At 39.8% G+C, this 8747-nt stretch overlaps 1 pseudogene; it reads right to left on the bottom strand.

Annotated features, from left to right (window-relative positions):
- Window positions 1-6771: 6771 nt before the first annotated feature.
- Window positions 6772-8378, bottom strand: LOC134208236 (DET1 homolog; annotated as a pseudogene).
- Window positions 8379-8747: the final 369 nt, after the last annotated feature.

The following is an 8747-nucleotide window of genomic DNA, read 5'->3' as shown; positions in this document are numbered from 1 at the left end:
CGGATTCCGAAGAGAACCCTTCTGAAATTCCGAAGAAACCCATTCTGGAATTACAAACGCAACCCTTATGGGATGGCATCGAGAATCATTATGAGATTCCAAAGAAAATTATTGCTGGAAATCGAGGAGAATCCTTGCTGCATTCCGAAGGGAATGGTTTCAGGATTCCGAAAAAAATCGTTCCGTGATTTCAAAGAAAATTGCCCAAGATTACGGTGGGAATCCCTAAAGAATTCCCTTTGGTATCCCTGAAGGTTTCCCTTTGAAATCCCAAAAGGATTCACTTTGGAATTACTTAACCTTCCGGGACTCGCACCGTTGTAAAAAGTACAACACATTGAGTAAAAATGAGATAACTTTTTAGTCAGTTGACTAATTTGCACCAAACCATCATGTATTCCTCAAAAAAATAGTTCTTCATCAATTGAAAAGATAATGAAAATGATTCGATAGAAGGCTCGGGTAAATATAACTAAATAAAAGGCTCAGGTGCACTGGGAAAAGTGACCAGTAATGAATTATTTATTTATTTCATTAACAATTCATCCTAAAGTAACGCGGTTTTTTCTATATCATTTCTATAACCTTGGAGTTAATTCGCAATTCTCACTCACCTATGACCGCAGGTGGCCACCGGAAATCCCGGAACGTTCGTAAAAATAGTCATTTTGGAAAGTCCGTCCGCAATTTTTTCTAAACCATTTCTGATGGTGATTTTGGAGATATTCCACAGTTCTTATTCTGCTATAACCGTAGGTGGCCACCAGACGGCCTTCCTTATAATTCGGAACGTCCGTAAAAATGATCATTCGGGAAAGTTCGTCCGAGAGCAGCGCAATTTTTTCTAAACCATTTATGATGGGCATGTATAAGCTAAAACACATTTCTCACACTGCTATGACCGCAGGTGGCCACCAGGCGGCCTTCCGGAAAACCCGGAACGTCCGTAAAAATGGTAATTTTGTGAAGTTTGTCCCAGAGCAGCGCAATTTTTTTATAAATTATTTCTGATGGTGATTTTAGAGAAATTCCACAGTTCTTATTCTGCTATAACCGTAGGTGGCCATCAGACGCCTTCCTTATAATCCGGAACGTCCGTAAAAATTGTCAATTTGGAAAGTTTGTCCTAGAGCAGTGCATTTTTTAAACCATTTCGTCCGAAAAATGGTCATTATGAAAAGTTTGTCCTAGAGCAGCGCATTTTTTGTAAACTATTTCTGACGGTGATATTCGAGTTAATATACAGCCCCTACTCTACTACGACCGGAGTGGCTACCAGGCGGCCTTCCGGAAAATCCGGAACATCCGTAAAAATGGTAATTTTGTGAAGTTCGTCCTAGTGCAGCGCAATTTTCTCTAAACCATTTCTGACGGTGATATTAGATGAAATTCTTAGTCATTACTCTGCTATGACCGCAGATGACCACCAGATGGCCTTCTGGATAATTCGGAACGACCGTAGAAATTATGATTTTGGAAAGTTTTTCCTGAAGCAGCTCATTTTTTTTCTAAACCTTTTCTGACGGTGATCTTGTAGATATTTCAAAGACGTGGCCACCAGGCGGCCGAATAATTTGGAAAACCCGTAAAATGGTCATTTTAGATGATTCGTCCTAGAGTAGCGCAATTTTTTCTAAGACATATAGATGGTGATTTTAGTGTTAATTCGCAGAATTTACGACCGCAGGTGGCCACCAGACGGCCATTTCCGCAAATCAGGAACGTCCGTGAATGGTCGTATTATACAGTTCGTCCTAGACGATTTTTTCTAAACCATTTCTGATAATGACCAGGAAGTTAGTCAATGCTCTTTACCATCAAATATTGTATACCTTCGCCAAAGATATAATAATAGCCCAAAAATATGGTTTAGGGTCATTTGGCCGAATGCCGTTTGGCCGAATGTCGTTTGGCCGAATGCCATTTGGCCGAAAGGGTCATTTGGCCGAACGCCATCTGACCGAATGCCGTTTGGCCGAATAGTTGAAATTCTCTGAATGAAGAATAAACGAATAAGAAGGAAAGAGAAAGAAGAAAGAACCATAGAAGAAGAAAGAATAAAGAAAGAGAAAAGAAAAACAAAAGAAGTAGAAAGAATAGAGCAGAAAGAAGGAAGAAGGAAGAAAGAAGACGGAAGAAGGAAGAAAAAGGAGAAAGAAGGAAGTAGAAAGAAAGAAGACGGAAGAAGGAAGAAGAAGGAAGGAAGAAGAAAGGAGAAAGAAGGAAGTAGAAAGAAGGAAGCAGAAAGAAGGAAGAAAGAAGAAGGAAAAAGGAAGAAGGAAGAAGAATGAAGGAAGAAGGAAGAAGGAGGAAGGAAGAAGGAAGAAGGAAGAAAAAAGAAGGAAAAAGAAAGAAGGAAAGGAAGAAGGAAGAAAGAAGAAGGAAGAAGGAAGAAAGAAGAAGGATGAAGGAAGAAAGAAGAAGGAAGAAGAAAGAAGGAAGAAGGAAAAAGGAAGAAGGAACAAGGAATAAAGAAGGAGGAAGGAAGAAAGAAGAAGGAGGAAGGAAGAAAGAAGAAAAAAGGAAGAAGGGGGAAGGAAGAAGGAATTAGAAAGAAGGAAGAAGAAAGAAGATTGAAAGGGGAATGAAGAAGGAAGAAAGGAAAAGGAAGGAAAAAGTAAGACGGAAGAAGTAAGAAGGAGAAGGGAAAAGAGAAGGTCAATTTTATTAACTGTTCGGCCAAACGGCATTAAACGGCATTCAGCCAAATGGCGTTCGGCCAAACAGCGTTCAGCCAAACGGCTGGGCACCCAAAAATATGAATAATGAATTCTATCATGAAACAAATGAATATCATGAAACAAATGAATAATGAATTCTATCATAATAATACCTAAAAAGTAGTCATTGATGATAATAGCCACACTAGAAATTCGAGAGATATTGGTCTTATTTGGCTAAAAAGAAGCTATTTCAGCTAAAAAACTTTGTTGGGATGTGATAGGAACGCAAAATACGGAATTCTAATTGGATGTAAGAAATAAGTTTTTTGCATTTCCAATACTAACAGTTACTAAAACAGAACGCTCTCGAGATTACGAAATTTTGTTCTATTTAGTGCGGTCAGTAATTGAACTAATTAGTGCGCGATAGTTAAACTACACGTTATACACAGCATGCCGTTTACCAAGACGAACCCCGCTACATTCCCTACCCCATATTTTTCAACATCCCAGTGATTTCTCGTGGAAGTGCAGATGACTCGTCAGCTTCCATCAAAGCGAGTATCACGTCAACATTTTCCTACCCATTCCTTAATTGACCTGCATCCGGACACGGCCGGCGCTGGTATTACTTTATATTAGGTCACCAGTTTTTACACATTGAAAGCTAGTTCCAAGCATCATCTGTTGGTTCTCTGTGTAATTACAGCTGGCCTGGCAATAACGGAGTAGCAACCGTGGGCGGTCAATCATGCATGCATGCATGCATGCATTTCCAATACTAACAGTTACTGTTAGACTAGTCAAGTTGAAGGTACAGGATTGAAATGGAAACGCTACGGAAATCCATTTCCTGTTCTAGCGATTGCTGTAACATGAGAAGTATACAAAAAGATACAAAGTAGGTGAATGAAATGGGCCTGAGATTGAACCCAAGGCATCATATGTATGAGGCAGTAACGATAGTTATAAGACACACTTTTCTGAACATATTGGTTTTCAAATCCCAAATAACTGTAAATGACGGTACTTTTAAATATCCTGCGACATCTAACAATACCGTTTGATCCATATATCACCACCCAGCGGATGTAATCCAAACTAAACAGAATAATGGTTTTCATCCTCGAGCAGTTGTGAAAAAGACGGCCACTCTCTTTAATATCACAGCTCCGGGGTTATATAATCAAACTGGTGGTCTCACATGTACTATACTACTCTACGGATGAATTTTAAACTTCACAATATTTCAACATATTGGTTTCCAATGCTCGAACAACTTTATAGAAGATAGCAACTTTCCAAAACCAATAGATCCCGAAATATCGAACCAAACTGATTTCTCATATACAGTAGCGCCACCTTGCGGGTGAATTCTAAACTAATTAGCTTCTCAACATATTGATTTCCAATTGTCGAACAACTTTGTAGAAGACTGCAACTTTCTAAATCCTACAGATCCCGAGATATCGAAGGACTGATCTCTCATATACAGTAACGCCTCCTTGCGGATGAATTGTAAATTATTCAATTTCTCAACATATTGGTTCTCTGTACTCGTTGTAGAAAACGGCAATTTACTAAATCCCACAGATCCCGAGATATCAAACTATACACTACACTACTAAAAATCCACACATATTTATTGGCAAAAATCCATAGATTTAACTTATGATGTATATCAGCGCACGCATAACCATTTTCCACGCGAACTACTAATAAAATATATATCCAAATAAACTTTATGTGTGGTCTCGAATTAGCAATTATTTAATTTATGTGTGGTTCTATATCGATTATATTAGGGTGAAGCTATTGCAAAATTTTATAACGGCGACACATATATCTTATATAGATATTTTTGGCAGTGTATATATCTCATATACACTAGCGCCGCTCTACGGCTCAATTCTGAACTAAACAGTTTCTCAACATATGGGTTTCCAATGCTTGAACAACTTTATAGAAAATGGAACTTTCCAAAACCAATAGATCCTAAGATATCAAACCAAACTGATCTCTCATATACAGTAGCGCCACATTGCCGATGAATTTCAAACTAATTAGCTTCTCAACATATTGGATTCCAATCTTCGAACAACTTTGTAGAATACGGCAACTTTCTAATTCCCACAGATCCCGAGATATCTAACCAAACTAATAACTCATATACACTAGCGCCGCCTTACAGCTGAATTCTGAACTTAACAGTTTCTCAACATATTGGTTTCCAATCCTTGATCATCTTTGTAGAAGACGGAAATTTCCTAAATCCCATAGATCTCGAGATATCAAACCAAACTGGTATTTTCATGTACACTAGCGCCGCTCAGTGGGATAATTCCAAATCATTTTTTTTCTTGACTCAGGGCCGTATGGGATTATAGATGGATTTAGATTTTTTCAGAGTTTTTAGAGTTTTTAGAATTCTTATAAGAAACATTGCGCTATTTATTGTGAAGATGGACTATTTTCACCAGTGTTCCGTTGGTTCCGGATCTTCCGGAGGACCAGCAGAAGATTCATTGGACTTAAAAAAATGTCCTCAATGAGAGAATATATCCCCTTTATTATTTTCCCGAAAAAATCACGTTCATATCATTTGAATTGGCTTCATTATAACGGATTTTAGGACTGTTGTACTTTTTACAACACGCGAGTTCTCGTCTTATGAAAGTTGAAGCGAGTTGCGGAAGGCCCAAAAATATTCACTTTGGCATTCAGAAACTATCACCTTTGTAATCCCGAAAGGAATTCGTTTGGAATCCCAGAATGATTCCTTTGATAAATCTTCCACTCAGTTAATCCAAAATTCAATTACCTACTTATGTCGATATATTTGTTCAAATTTTCTATTGATATCTACCTATCTAGCTAAATTCAAGCGCGTAGCTACTTACTACTCATCAGGAACGTATGAGAAGAGTAATGCTGAAAAAAGAGATCTCACATCATCCAATCTCCGAGGAACAAGCAAGGCCTGCTTTATTGGACTACCGTTCAAGGCTAAAATACACGGTATATATTAGATCACATCCGTGAAATCAGTACCAGATGATACGTGATGCGGCTCTAAACAAAAATAGTCAACATGTGCTACCACCACGACAGGATGTCTTTGGTTGCCATCTCAGTGCTAATGGCGTAAGGAAGCCGATCCATCACGACAACATATCCGAGGGAGAAAATGTATGCACAAATGGATATTAAAATAAAATACCTACCTATATTTTTCTGTGTTTAACCATTTTGTATGTCACCCAAAAAAATTGGAAACTCTTGAATAAATAGAGTTTCTGGTAATCTGGTAATATCAACGCACCCTGTGACCGCAGCCTATCTGCGTTGATATAATTACCGCTAAGCGATACGTCTAGGGATCGTTCAAAAATTACGTCCAAGGTTTGAGAGGGGAGGGGGTTCTAGAATTTGTGACAGTTTGTGACAGGGGGAGAGTGGGGGGGTCTAGTAGTGTGCAAAGAAGACGAAACATTATATATTTTAGAATTGTACGTACAAGTGATTTGTGACAGGGGGGGGGGGGGGGGTTCAAAATGCCAAATAAACGATGGACATAATTTTTGAACAATCCCTACCTGGCAACTAAAAATTAGTTTGAGATAATATTCTTCTACCAGAGAGTGGCCCTAAAATTCGAATCGTTTTTCTGGCCCGAGTTGTTTCATTACGATTAGGGAAGATTCATGATTTACGTAACGCAAAAATTGCCCATTTTCGACCCCCCGCCCTCACACTTTGTATGAAGCATCTGAAATTTTTGTATGGGTTGTCACACTTCGAGCAACCCCCTCTCCCCCTCCAAACGTTACGTAATTTATGGATGCTTCATTAGGGTATTTTAGACGTCTTCCAACTACTTTTTCATCATAAGGCCCAATGTCCACGTAACGTCTACTCAACACTGCGTGTAAGTGAGAAGGACGCAAGTGTGCATCGTGAAAAAGCGATAACGCAGCGTCGCCGCGCCGAAGCCACTTGCATTATTTTCATGCTGCTATATATGGTTATGGCGTAAAGTATTTTTGAAAAGGGCCAACTTACAAAACGAATAGTTGTAAATCTTCTCAAGCCGCAATACAAAAAATAGTTATCCAAAATTTGATTTTATACTCTTGTCTCTCATTATTGGTAAGTATAAAAAATTCTTATCACCATATTTAATACTAAATACAATCAGTCAACAAATAACTCTCTACCGATAAAATTCTATCATCACCTTATCATCCGTGCCCCCGGATGTGGTATGTGGAAGTTGGCAATGTATTCCGTATTGATCCGCTGCAGGCTGATTGCAAACGGCTCCGTGAGGTGGAACGCGAACGCCACCAGCCGTCGCGATCCAGAGCTCGGCAGTTGAATTTGAACTCCAGCGTAGATTCGGAACTTGAGCAAGCCAGAGTCTCTGGCAAAGAATCGAATGGGAAACTCGGCGCACGCTTTAGGTCGCTCCATTGCCGAAACCCATTTGTCGTCGAAGCTGAACAAAATAAGGTGCAGGTATGGAGAGCTGCTGTAGCTTTGTGCACTAATTGGCAGGGTGGCCAGGATCCGTTTGGTGGCCATTTGAACTCCTCCGCCACGTGCCCCGATTATCGTTTGCTTAAAACGCTGATGAAGCAGATTGCTGTAGATGTTGTTCGTTAACGAGCTGATAAATTGCGTTTGATGTGCCAGGTCGGCATTCCTGAAACTGTCACAGAAGTTCTCATACAGATACAAAAGCTCCGGGTATTGATTGCCGTAAATTCCTATTATCGTATTCTTCCAGATGTTGTTGAATCTCCAGCCTAACTTCGTCCTCGCTAGAATATTTGATCAACAGATGATCATCATCCAGTAATTCCATTTTCCACATTCGGAGGTTTCGAAACTCATCGAAGCGACGATAGAATTTTCTCAACGCAAATCTATCTTCGCCAATCGACTGCTGAATATGCGCTTGTCTGAATACCAACCAACATACGATGCTTAACACTATTGATCGTTCGCTCACGAAGCGCTCGCAAGTTTGAAATGTTCCCCGTTGTTCTACCTCCGGACGTTCACATACTGTACAGCATTCCTTCATCTCGACAACAAAACCTACCTATCGTTCGTTCAAGTTTGAAGGTGCCTTCAGCTATCGAAAAGATATGAGCCGTTGGGTGTTGAATCGACAGAATGGCTAACGCGACGCTGTAAAGGTAAACGCCTTGTATTTGGTCGACATTAAAGTCCATCGAGTCGGAAATACGTTCATACGTCTGGCAATGTTTGTGTACAATTCGTAAAGCCAAGGATGATTATCTTCTGGGATGAATGATCCAGCTCCAATCACGTATTTCCCATCGTTGGTAAACAGGCTGCATTCGCGGTTCAGTTGATTTTGTTGAATTTCCATGTTAGCTGTGTGCCTTAGCTAAAATAAGCAACATTGGTCATTGGTCTGTCTTTACCAGCCTCGCAAAATCTCACCTTTTTGTTTCTTTGTGATGTCTGTTGACCAATCATGGTCCATCTCGCCAAAATCTCACCTTCAAAGCTCATAAATTTGATAAATTTGACTCCGAATCTCGTAGCTTTCGGCCTCCGGTTCCATCGTTGAGAAAAACAAAGACTGATGCTAGAAAACGTAAACATAAACAAAAACTGACAGGAATAAAGTCTACACTTCACAAAACACTTTCAAATAAATTTACCATAATATGAGTAAAATACACTAGCGCCTCTGGCGGTGCTGGTCTCGTGAGCTCATCTGGGTTGCACGAATTTTTAATCGGTTCTTCGGGACTCACACGTCCCGGTTATTAGTTCCTGCCCTAAGTGCCCGAACACAATGTGAACGGCAATGCGGCAGAACGGAACTGCGGCAGAGCGGAATTGTTCTAAAACTGCCGTTGCCGTTCTGCCGTTGCCGCTTTGCCGCTAACCAACCCACAATGTGAACGGTTCAAAGGCAATACTGACAGTTCAAAATAGCCACCAACAGTTTATTTTTGTAACATTATTGTCATTATTTTCACTTTTATTAGTATAATAAAAGGAGGGCATCATGACTTGCTGTTTCTTCGAAAATATATACAT

The sequence above is a fragment of the Armigeres subalbatus genome, chromosome 1 (assembly GCF_024139115.2).
Source record: "Armigeres subalbatus isolate Guangzhou_Male chromosome 1, GZ_Asu_2, whole genome shotgun sequence".
NCBI classification, from domain to species: Eukaryota; Metazoa; Arthropoda; class Insecta; order Diptera; family Culicidae; genus Armigeres; species Armigeres subalbatus.
This window is presented reverse-complemented; position numbering and strand designations above follow the sequence as displayed.